Source organism: Onychostoma macrolepis, chromosome 20, assembly GCF_012432095.1.
Source record: "Onychostoma macrolepis isolate SWU-2019 chromosome 20, ASM1243209v1, whole genome shotgun sequence".
Lineage (NCBI taxonomy): Eukaryota > Metazoa > Chordata > Actinopteri > Cypriniformes > Cyprinidae > Onychostoma > Onychostoma macrolepis.
In genome coordinates, this window is record NC_081174.1 from 18,957,856 (window position 1) to 18,971,285 (window position 13,430).

The 13,430-nt window shown below is 36.0% G+C and overlaps 1 long non-coding RNA gene across 1 annotated transcript; it reads right to left on the reverse strand.

Moving 5' to 3' along the window:
- Window positions 1–561: 561 nt before the first annotated feature.
- Window positions 562–11,701, reverse strand: LOC131527658 (uncharacterized). The gene is made up of 3 exons (XR_009267713.1): window positions 11,662–11,701; window positions 2,760–2,884; window positions 562–633 (listed from the first exon to the last, which is right to left on the reverse strand). It is a non-coding gene; the product is annotated as an uncharacterized LOC131527658 (long non-coding RNA).
- Window positions 11,702–13,430: the final 1,729 nt, after the last annotated feature.

Genomic DNA, 13,430 nt, shown 5'->3' on the forward strand with positions numbered 1-13,430 from the left:
AGCAGAAGGAATTTCCTCTGGTAATACACAAACACTACCACCTTCAGCCCACGGATCTTACCATGCACATCAATGAGAGAACACAACAGTAAGTGTCCCTGTGTGCGAGGGACTGATGGAGCGAATGCAACTGCATGAATGAAAGCATAATCAGGGAGAATAAACTTCATATAGCAATTAAATGGCATGTAATCTTGAACCTTCACAGCCAGCAGGTGGCAGTAAAGTAATCCAGTACATGTGCACTGGGATTGCAGCTCCACAGGCAGTCGGCCAAGTGTTTCAAGTTCAAATGTCTGGAGAGTAACCTACTTCTCCTATTTCCCCAGCCACAGGCGCCACAAGGACCTGATTCAGCGCTCATTTCCACCTCCCATAAGCACAGGCTCCAAACAGACACACACAGTGATCTAAATTGTATTGATCGAGCTGACACTGCTATTGTGACTAAATCATGTTGGTTAAAACAAACAAATAACCCTTACAAAAGTACTGCTGCGGTATCATATCAGATCATAGTACTTTGATTTATATCTTTGTGCTAAATGATTACCATATTCATATACCACATCAGGAGTCTTCAACAGGGGGTCTGTGGTGGTACTGCAGGAGGTCTGCCAATTATTGTCTGATCTAAAAAAAAAAATTAAACATGCATTAAACAAAAATAAATTATTATGTGAACTTCAACCAAAACTAAGTTAAGACGCTAAACTTTTATGGGCCCTGCTACATTAAAATTATATATACAAATGTTACATTTTTAAAATGTTTTTGAAAGAAGATTATTGCTGCATTTATTTGATGAAAAATACAGTAAAAGCAGTAATGAAATAATATTACAATTTAAAATAACTTTTTTATTTTTAATATATTTTAAAATGTAATTTATTCCTGTGATGGCAAAGTTTTCAGCATCATTACTCCAGTCTTCAGTGTCACGTGATCCTTCAGAAATCATTCTAATATGCTATTATGATTTGGTGCTCAAGAAACATTTCTTAATATTATCTATTTTGAAAACAACTGTGCTGATAAATGTTTTTGTGGATACTGATTATCTGAAAGGATTATCCTGTTCAAAAGAACAGAATTAGATTTTTTAAACATACATTATAAATGTCCTTACTGACACTTTTGATTTAATGGATCCTTGCTTAATAAAGATATTAATGTCTAAAAAAAATAAAATAAAAAAATAAAATTACTGACCCCAAACCTTTGAACGGTAATGAATGTTCTATATTAATATACAGTATATATATATATATATATATATATATATATATATATATATATATATATATATATATTATACTGCTTTTACTGTATATATATATATATATATATATATATATATATATATATATATATATAATACTATGCTATATATTATATACACTACGTATACATTACCATTCAAAGGTTAGGTTACATACACGTGTAGCAAACACGCACACACACACACACACACACACACACACACACACACACACACACACACACACACATTCATGTTTGTTTTAGTGGTTTACGGGGACTCTCCATAGGCGTAATTTTTATACTGTACAAACTGTATGTGCTATTGCCCTACACCAACCCTACACCTAAACCTACCCCTTACAGGAAACTGTCTGCACGTTCATAACGTGTGTGTGTGTGTGTGTGTGTTACACATGTATGTAACCAAACCTTTGAACAGTAATGTATACGTAATGTATATAATATGTATCTTATACTAAGTTAAATTTAACCTTAAACAAATATATGACTCTGTACATCAATAATAATTATTTCAATGACATGGCCTTTTAAGCATCACCTCCAGTTACATAGTTACATACAGTATACTGTAAAGATTTCTACTATGCAGTTTTAAAAGGTACTTCAATGAATGTCATATTATTACCAATTTAATACATTATAAGTGAAACAGCTGGAGACCGAAACAATGGCACATTGCAGAAAAACTGATCAATATATAAGAAGCACAGTCATTACACAACTTTACTAATTTTCCTCACATTTCCACGCATAATCAACAGCTCTTTTGTGGGGACTTTTTTTAGCCCCTGCCCTCCCACGCCAACATACAGTTCCAACATTGTTTGTTCAATGTTATTCCTGCGTTATCATGTTGCTACGGGAACATGACTGATGGTGTGAAAGTGCTATGTGCTCGCCGGTCACTTTGCATCACCATGCCGATATTATCACTGCTGTCTGAGAGTGGGCTGAACATGATTAATGCTCTATCTCTGCCTGTCAGCTCCAAAGAAAAATAATAAATAAATAACCATAATACAGACGCTGTTCTGAACATGTGAAACACCAGCCCCCAAATAACGTTCTGTGAGGACAGCAAAACTCACGGATGAATCACAGAGAACATAAGTGCTACGAGTGTTATATAAATCACAAAATCGTGCCAGTGGAGCGCCATGAAAAATATAACACCGATAACGTCAGGTCTGGAAGCTTGTATTATTAAAAGTTTGTCTGATTGGTTAATTTCAGCTTCTACATCTCGATCGGAGGAAGATTACTTCATAACAACAGTCACATTTTGTGTCACCGTCATATTTTCTTCAAAGAATTGTGCTTTGAAATAAGGTCTCCATTCAGTTCTGTCTTTTTAAGTTTACTGAAGACGTGTTTCTCTATTCAGCCTGGTTTCTTTGAGCTTCTGAATAGTCATTATCATTATTGTATCATTATGTAACCCAGTACCATCATTGAAGTGTAGAGTGTATCATTACCTTCACAACATTAGGTGAGAACAGATCTCCTCCATGCTCAGTCAGAAGAAAAAGTCTTATTTTCGGAGTGATTGACCCATTACTGTGTTGGACACCCACACACCATTTCACCACTGACAGTCGCTCTGAGGAGAGGAGATGATGTACTGATGAACAGAACAGCATGAACAGAACAGAACGTACACACATACACAGACTCTCACAGCATGCTGGAGCCCACAGACAGAGCTGTATCCAAAGGTGGGCGCTTGTACTCAGTACTATTGACAGACATGTCATCGATGTACCGACTGGATTGTTGTCATGACCTCAGCACTTGCTCTCATTCTCTTTCATCTGAGCATCATATTAACCATCATCCACTGATACAAGTGCATTGTGGAGTGTCAAGCAAATCCAGGTATGGATTCATAAGTGATAATGCCAAGTAGCACGATAAAACGTTGTCAAGACAACTTAAGGCAACCTTATTTAACCATTATGAGTCAGTTATCTAATCTGGATCCAAGCACAATCAGTGGACTGATACAGTATGTGCCATTATGATATGACGGCTTCTGATAAAGTATGTGTCATCGTCATCTGGTACAGTACAGTGCGTCACAATGCTATTCAACATGCTCTCAATTTCTTGGTCATAAAGCATTCATAGTCTTTAAGACAGATCAGCCATTGTACACAATATCTATCTTTTAAAAGTTTGGGGTCAGTAGGATTTGTTTTTTAAAGAAACTAATATTTTTATTCTGCAAGAATGCATTTGATCAAAATGAACAAAAAACTGAATTCACATAAATGCTGTTTTTGAAAAATGATCATGGTTTCTAGAGAAACATTAAACAAAACTGTTTCAACATTGATAATAATAAGAAATGTCATTTATTAAATTGACATTTATACAACTTAAAAATGTGGATATTAGATTTGGTGCATTGTAACTGGTTATAAGACACAAGCACACAAGAACAAATTTAGTTTGACACGATTGACCTAAAACTTAAAATAAAACATCTTGATGCACCATTTGAGAGCTGTATTAAAATGGATTATTAGAGAGCGTTGACTTAAATTTCCTCACACAAAACCTTTGTATCACTTCAGAAGACTTGTTAGACTCCAGCCACTGGTCAACATCATTATATGGAAAGCTGCAGTGTGAACATTTTCCTAAACATCTCCTTTTGTGTTCCTCAGAAAAACATTTATGAGTTTCAAAATGACAAATGAAACAAGGGCAAGCAAATGATGACAGATTTTTTTGGGAGAACTATCCCTTTAAGCCCAACAGCTACAATGCAGTCACAGCGTAAATGTGCTTAAACAATACATCTACTCTAAAATGGTTGGACTAGAGAACCAGAGGAATGTCCAATGCAAATAGCTCAATCTCTTAGTCCTCCACCAGAGGTTTGTCTGAGCAAGAACAATCATATCTGAGAGATCAGAGGAAATCTCTGGAACTATCACATTGTTCCTTCCCATAATATGGTTCTCATACTCTTTAAATAAGGAATATCTGAATCAGATTACAAATCACTCATCAAAGTGCACAAAAAATATTCAAGTAATTATTCCCAGGCTCTCTCAACATTTTTTTTACCCTGAAGATAATGCTAGTTGATTCTGATCTGAATAAATTATATGAGTCACAGCCCATTGGTTGGATACAGCCAGCCAATGATCCAATGGCCTAAGGCTCTTTAATGGTAACTTATGAAAAATCATAAGTGTAACTGTGGTTAATGATAACTGTGTCAACAGTTTATGTGCAAGATATTCAGTGTATCATATTACATTTCAGGTTAGGTTTCGCTTATTGAGCGAAACATTAACTCACCATCAGCGATTGTTTGAATAGGAATATAATCAGTTAATGGATGTCTATAATGTACTTATGTAATGACAAGTTACTGGGTTTCACCTGACTTTGCTAGAGGCCTGAAATAGGTAAATATTATGACTAAAGATGTATTCTACACATATGAAAGCATGGATAACCATGTCAAGACACAATACAAAAGCCCACTGTTGTGCATTATGGTGTGACTGGCTTTCACATAAACATCCACACATACACAAACACTCACACACAAACACAAGCCCATCTCTTTTGCAAACAGAGAGCTGTTTTTACATCCCAGGCAGGCCGAGATAAGGAAAAACTCCTGCCGGACTCTTTCAGGTACACTGCAAATATGCAAACTGCCTGTGATGGCAGATAAGGGCCGAAAGCAAAGCTTGCACTCACAGAGCACTGTAATTAAAGTGCTGTCATTAGGGATGGCTGATTAGTCATTTCTAATCACTCAAAGTGCTGGAACTCTTTCATTTTCCAAGACTTTAGGTCAGCACAAATGACTGTAGCGGGTTTTTTAAACTAACCTGGGGTCAGCCGAGTCCTTGGATCTTTAATGTTGGTGTATTTATGATTAGCATTTATGCACTGCTCTGAGGTCTGCAAAGATGATCATGTCTTTGATCCGTTAGACAAACAGGACTAATTTATGCCTTGTCTTCTGTAAGAATATAAAAAACGGAGGAGAAAAATGCTGTAAACCCATTGACCTTTTCACTGCATGGTTTCCTGAAGCAGAACATGGAATTGCCAGTGGGAGCAGACTGATGCCTGATGCTCTAAACAGGATGTACTGTGCCTCAGACGACTCGGGGCGACAGAATGTGCCTTCTTGACTGAGATGGCCTGTGAAGAATCATTGAGATGGATGAACGCAAATGGCCTCACAGTGTCAGAGACGGAGGTTGAGAGGAACTGTGTCAGACTAAACCCTGTTTCTTAGTCGCTATTTCTCTGACCTACTTATGGCTCTGGATCAATACTCATAGTCCCTGTGGTGCTCCTGCAAAGGCTGTATAAGAAGCCCAGGCTGCTTTAAATGGCTGCTCTCATCGAATTACAGAGATGGACAATCCTGAGTGCTAAAGCAACCTACCAGAGAGAGAGAGAGAGAGAGAGAGAGAGAGAGAGAGAGAGAGAGAAATGTCAATTTTTTAACCACATTGTCCACTCTGTACAAAGAAGAAAAGAAGACATCATGTCCATTTGTTTGATTTAAAATGCATCACAATAATTTAGCACACAATGCTCCTGAACTTTGAAAGATTTGCACAGAAATGTCATATGTGCCACCCCAATCTCTTTTTGAATAGAATGCCCAAAAATCTGTGTATATAAAGTTGTTTGTATACAGTGCTTTATAATCTATCTATCTATCTATCTATCTATCTATCTATCTATCTATCTATCTATCTATCTATCTATCTATCTATCTATCTATCTATCTATCTATCTATCTATCTATCTATCTATCTATCTATCTATCTATCTATCTATCTATCTATCGTATATGGATATGCATATATGATTAACATATTACTTGCAATGTTCTATTAACTAATCGCACATAAGTACATATATAAATATATGGTTTAATGTAAATATTTCTAAATGAATTGGACAAACATAAACAGACACATACATCTATAACATTAAATCCTCAAATAATAATAATAATATCAATATATAATAAATGAATCATACTTAAATAAATATAAAATATCATTTTTAAAAATTAATAAATCATTTACTTTTACATTCATACAATTATCATCGATAAAATCATTGATTATATGAATTTAAACATTATTACTAATATATTAATTAGCTACGATTACAGAACACAATCAAGCTTTTAACAAAATTAAATTGATTTTACCATTGTAAAATATGCTGTTACATGCCACTAAAGTGTTTCTAGCATCTTCTTAAAGGACACCTATGTGGCAGAACAGCACCGGGTTAGATGTGACTGTGAGAATGATAACTCAATCCAAAGCATTTGGCAAATGCCAAGTAAGCTTAATGCAATAAACAAGGGCACTGTAGAGCACCAGAGCACTTCTTTGAACCCTGGGCCGCCAGGTTTGCACGTATATGCTGTTAAGCTTGTTCATTATTTAGCTCTGTCTGAGGGAGGGTGGGTAGGCACGATGACATATCTAGCGCTCTGGAGAGATTTTGCTCCTTCTGATTTTATAGCTGGCTGGGCATGGTGGGCGGCTGTCACTGAGTGATGATGCGTAGGAGGCCCAGGGTCATGCTGCCACCAGAGGTTTAGTGACAACAAGTTAAATGAGCTACTGGCAAAATGATCACGCTGCTCTTTTCCATACAAAAAAAAAAAAGCTTTTTTGCCATTTCTGGAGCTTGACAGCAGCCAATATAGATTTTAGAACAAAATGAAGGTGATTAAAACAATACAATATTACTTTTGGGGCAAAATATCCCTTCAACTAAAACTGATTTTGAGAGACTGTCTATAAATAAATATCACACTTTATGCAAAAGTGAAGAGCGGGAGAGAAGTTCTTTACAGAAATCAAATAAACTTTGAGTTATGCAATGACTCGGATCACAGGCCACATTACATCTATAGAATTAAAAGATCAAAGGCCATGAGAACAGGGCCTGTCTGACTTTCTCAATAGTGTTTATGTGCTGCATTTGTATGTAAAATCGTGTGTGGGTGTCTTCCTTGAGGACTCTGACTGGCTGTAGAAGCCAGAAATAGCTTTGTAGAGATCAAACAAAGCATATTCTGATGACAACCCAATATATAAACAATTTCTTCACTTTGGGCCTTCACTTCCAACACTCTCAAAAATAAAGGTTTCTTATTGGCATCTGTGATTCCATGGAGAATCTTTAACATCCATGGAACCTTTCCATTGCAAAAGGTTCTTTATATTGGAAAAAGGTTCCAATATAAAGTTATGGTTAAGGTTATTAAAATATTCTTCACACTAAAATAGTTCTTTTAAGAAATATTCACTGAAATGATCCTTGGGGAACTCAACATTTTTCTTTTATGGCATTGTTATGAAACCCTCCTTTTATTTTTAAGAGTGTGTACTGAATGTTAGCTTACTATCTGCTTTGATTCTTATTGCTGGAAGCCAGATAGGAGCTTGAATGTTTTACACCCTTGCTAGTCGAGCACCCTACCATAAAAGCTCTGCAAGACTAAAATGACCCATGACTTATGAACGGGGCCTTACTTGCAAGCCTCATTTCCACTGATTTCAGTCTTGGTACATTCAGAGCAGGCCGTCACCACTGAGTCCTGTGATCTCTGTCCAAACAACACCGGCTGGTAACACAGCGGATCACAGCCGTTTGCATGCCAGAGTGGGATAGATGAGGGAGACTGCAGGGATGAACAGACGTCATTTTCTGCTAACTAATCAAATGATTCAGAGCCGTGTGCTGCATCATTCTGGTACCTGCTTCCTGCTCCACATCTAAAGGCATCAACTACAGTGCCAGCACAGACTAAAATACATTCTTAAAATACATTCTTCTTCTTTTCTCAAGGCACTGGCAGCATGGGTACTAGCAAGTTTCTCTGTGAGTGCATGTTGCTCAGACCATGCATGTTTCTAAAAATGCATAAGAAGGACCCTGGTGAGTATAATCTGAATTTGGATAGGTTTGGAATATTATTTGAAGGCATACAATGGATTAAATTAAATATCTTCTGTTACACTCCAGTGAGTATTTCTGTATAAACAGTAAACTCTTGGCTGCAGAAAAGATACAAATGGCCAAGCCCGCTCTTAAAAAGGTGGTATCTTATAATTATTAATCAAAAAAATCATATTGCTTTGGTGAACAAAAACTGTAACATGCAGTATAAATCTGGTGACATCTAATTACCATCTGTACTACAATCAAATGTTTATTATGTGTCACAAATTAAGTGGAAATTTTGAGTATTAGGCAATATAGCACAAATGTGATATACGGTCTGGCTAAACGAGAGCTTAGCAAGCCAGCTGAGAATCACACCTCTCCATGGCAATGATCCAGAGTGCCTGTTATGGTGTGAACAAGTTTTCTTTCTCACACAGGAGACATCTCAAGGAGCAGAAGAACTCTTCTTTGATGAGCATCTGTGTCTTTAAACATTCTGACGTACCATATACATAAATGCCATGTTTTCTTCTGAACATAACTGTTTATCTCTCCCTCACAGTCAGGACATGCCCATATGCTGCGTAATCCTGCCAGGCTGTTGATTGGCTCGGTTGTCCCTCAGAATGATGTAATGCTCAGGGGAAGGATGGCTATGCTGCTCGCTAGGGCTCACTGAGACTGATCGGCGTTCAGTGGAAGGTCCCACTTGATTCATGAAACTGATTACCTTACACGGAAAAGCAAGAAAAATAAAATGAATGATGAATTTTTCTAGATAATGCAAAAACAAAAAAAGAAAGAAAAAAAGATGCTCCAACAAAGTCAGTATAAAATGCCATTTTAATCATTTTAAATTACAGGGCAGTGGTGAGTCTGTGCAGCCAAGATGACCAAATGCTTACAGTGTGATCCAAGTCGCTTTGCGCTTTATCTCCTTTTTGAGTCTATCTCAGAAATCCAAACTAATTACATTTTTTTTTTTCAGCTGTTGAAATGCCTAATTTAAAGTTTTAAAGCTTCAGAGTGAGATACACTACCAGTCAAAAGTTTTTGAACAATTATTTGATCCAAAAATCAGCAAAAGCAGTGATATTGTGAAATATATTTAAAAACTGCTTTGTATTTGAATACATTTTAAAATGTTATTTATTTCTGTAATCAAAGCTACATTTTCAGCATCATTACTCCAGTCACATGATCCTTCAGAAATCATTCTAATATGCTGATTTGCTGTTCAAGAAACATTTATTAATATTATTATTATTATTATTATCAATATTTAAAACAGTTGAGTACATTTTTTCCAGGATTTTTTGATGAATAGAAAGAGCAGTATTTATCTAAGCTTTTGTAACATTATACACTATAGCATTCAAAAGCTTGGAGTCAGTATAATTTAATTTCTATTTCAGATAAATGCTGTTCTTCTGAACTTTCTATTCATCAAAGAAACCTGAAAAATTCTACTCGGCTGTTTTCAACATAATAATAATAATAAATGTTTTTTGAGCAGCAGATTAGAATATTAGAATGATTTCTAAAGGATCATGTGACTGGAGTAATGATGCTGAAAATTCAGATTGTGAAATCACAGGAATAAATTACATTTTAAAATATATTCAAATAAAAATGTATTTTTTAAATAGTAAAAATATTTCAAGATTTTACTGTTTTTATTGTACTTTGGATCAAATAAATGCAGGTTTGGTGAGCAGAAGAGACTTTTAAAAAAAACATTAAAAACTTACAGTTCAAAAACTTTTGGCTGGTAGCGTATTTGACAACATATTTCTGCGTCTAAAGCAGGCTGCTGCACACAGTGGTTTCTTTTAAGTGAAAGAATCGTGGAAAAAACAATTGAGCAAAAATGGTACCTCTTTTTTGTTACACAATGCACAACTTGCTCTTTCCGGAGTCTCTTAGCAGATTTGTATACAAATCTTTTTAGTGAATGGATTCAAAAGAAAGTGACAGAAATTAAACAAAATCTCTATTTTACATAAACAATATAATAAAATAGAATATCTCATGAGTTCTACACGTCAGATTTGTTATAGCCTATAGTTAGATGCAAAAATAGGCTTTTAATTTAGCTTTATTAATCAAACTTATAAGCCTGTCTATACCCGATTCTATCCTAATATAGAAACAGGAACAGATCACTTTGTTATTGTAGCACATACAGACATATGGCTACGCTCCATACCCCCAATGTTGATGACTACTAAAACACTTCACAACCCCAAAGTTTACATCAGATTGACTTTGTACAAACAAGACAGTATGGTCTGTCCTGTCTGTCAGAGGCACTTTGTAATGAAGTATGGTAAGAGTTTAAAATTAATTTAGAATTCAAGTGATTCACCACTAAGAGAAGTTTTCAAACAAACAACTGCCCAGTGGTATTACGCCCTGAGATGTTTTATCTGTGAAAGAGAAATCAATAAAGCCTCTTAAGTTAATGTGTAATATTTCATTTCAGGAGCTGTCCATAGTTATAAGTTCAGGTCCATTAAGTTATAAAAGAATAATGGATTTATGCTGAAGTGTTGCTGTTGGGTCGAGGTTGCAGCCCAAACAGTGGAGGGAATATCAAATAGTGCTCACAAATGGCTTATTTCTGGAAACATGCCCAGGCACTGCTCAATGAGCTAGACATACCTGAGTGACAACCTGCCGAAATAAAACTCTGACCCATTGTGTCTGCAGGGCCAGCTTTAATGGGGCGAGAGGTGGGAATGATTTTAGGCCTGTAAATCCACTTTATGAGCGACCCAAAACATGCAGTATACATATTTACAAATTAAGGTTCTGGAAGATTATTATTATTATTTTTTTAAAGCTTAATACTTTTATTTATCAAGCCATGAATGATTTAACCATGGTGAGAATATAAGACATCAAAAACAATAAAAAATCACACAGCCCAAACTTTGGAACAGTAGCGTATAAATAATAAATTATATACATTCAAAAAATTACATTTAAATGTTGACATAGACAGTCCAAAGCGGATAGGATAGGAAAAAAGTCTGTTTCTCCAAAAATGAATTAGTTAAACAGCAACAAAGACTGTTGGTTTGGCCTTTTAAAAGCGATAAAGTGTTAAGTTAATAAATATAACTTGCATCAAAAGCTTGTCCCCCCTTTCATCATAATGTCAACTCACAGGTCATTTAAAATGCCAGAATTTCCCCGCCTCAGACTTCGTTATGTGATAACTCAGACCTTTACAATCCAGTTCTTAAATTTAAGATGCTAAATCCTAAATATAAATAGAGTCAGCAGGCCTGAAAGTCTGTCTGAAAGGCCCAGCCAATCAGTGCAGAGCTAGTGGGTGTTCGCACCTGCCTAATTAATTTCCACACCAAAGGTTCCCATTGTGTGTCTGCGCAAAGCCGGACTGACCTGATACAGCTGTCCTTGTCCATTAGAAATTGTGTTTCGCGGGACATATGGTAGGATGGTGGGACGAGTGTATGTGAAGTGTGTGAAGATGGAGGTGCTGTTGACAGTCACCGCGGTGCGCTACCTGGCCCACTTCCACTCCATAAATTTAAATGAATGAATCATGCTGGCGACATATGCTCCAGTGATTCTTCATGTGCCAGAAGCCTGCAGGTCCGGTACTCCTGTAGCCCAATAGTAATTCCACAATCTGTTCCTCTCCGGTCTCAGGAGGAAACCCCTCTATCCTCCCTCTGATATAAAGCTGGTGTTAAGAGAAGATAGAGAAAATTAAGACTTTATTAACTAATATACTGTATCTTAAGCCATTCCATTTAAAAACATTTTTTTTTTGGAATGGCCCGCCTTTTTACTTAAACAATTGTCCTTCAATACTTGTTTTTTCTAATAAAAATGCGATAAAAATTTGATCTTTTTAATCACCAACTATTTATTTATATATTTGTGCAATTCTTTTCTGTATAAAGCATGCTTGACACTTTACAATGTTTAATTTATTAACATTAGTTAACTTGAACTATCACTGATAAATACTTCTAAAGCATTTATTAATCTTACTGTTAATTTCAACATTTACTAATAAGTTACTAAAATTTGTATCTGTTGTATGTGTTAATATTAATAAATGGACCTGAACAAACATGAACTAACAATGAACAGCTGCATTTTACAAAGATTAATAATAACATAGATTAATAATGCATTGCTTATTCTTAGTTAATGTTAGTTACTGCATTAACCAACCTTACCTGATGAGACATTATTGTAAAGTGTTACCAAAATAAGTATTACACATGTAAATAATGTACTTTTTTGTTTTACATTTACATTATGAATCTTAAGTGTGATTTGTGGGAAAGAATTTTGTATAAAAAATGATTTATATCAATTTTAAGTGTAAGTATATAAATAAAAATAATATAAATACATTTATATAAATATTTAGTAACATTAATATTGTATTCTTTCTCTAACTTTGCTTCAATTCATTTTTTGTGTGCAAAATTAAAAAGTAAAAATAAAATAAAAGTTGTGCTTTTGGTGCAAAACCACAGTTCTTCCTTTTCCAATAATGAGATTTTTTCTCATTATTTGCTGCAAGCCTGCGTCCCCTAAAGCCATTTCCTTCTGTGATATTAACTCATCCTGGGCAAAAGTAACTGAGTGGATATGAGAGGAACACAAATTGGCCTTTGCCGCGGGCAAGGCTTTCTCCCAAGATGGTTGAATAACAGGCACATGCAGTACAGAACTGCCCAGTGCAGAACCCGGTGCTGCTCGAACAGCCCATCTCAACCGGAGAGACACACTTCTGCCAAAAATCAGTGATGAGCTGCCGCCCATCTCTGCCAGAGAACACTCTTGCAGTACGGCAGGTCCGTGCCCAAAGCTGATGTAATGGTGCCACTTCCACAGATGGCTCTGTAACTCTATGCCACGTTAGCAGCTCCCCTCGCTCCCTGTGCTTGGTCTCTCAGAGCACCTGCAGCTTGTTAATGATGAGACTAGATCTGCACAGAACAAAAGTCTTCAGCACTGGAAGACAGGTGGAGTCTTTTATATGTACTTTATTCTACAGGGATGAAATGTTATGATGCACTAAATGGTCCCAAGTGAGACAGGCAGGAAACAGCAAAGCTGCTACACCAGACAACAGGTGCACGTCTGTGCGGAGAGACGGCTATATCCTTCTGGATTGTGTGAACAGA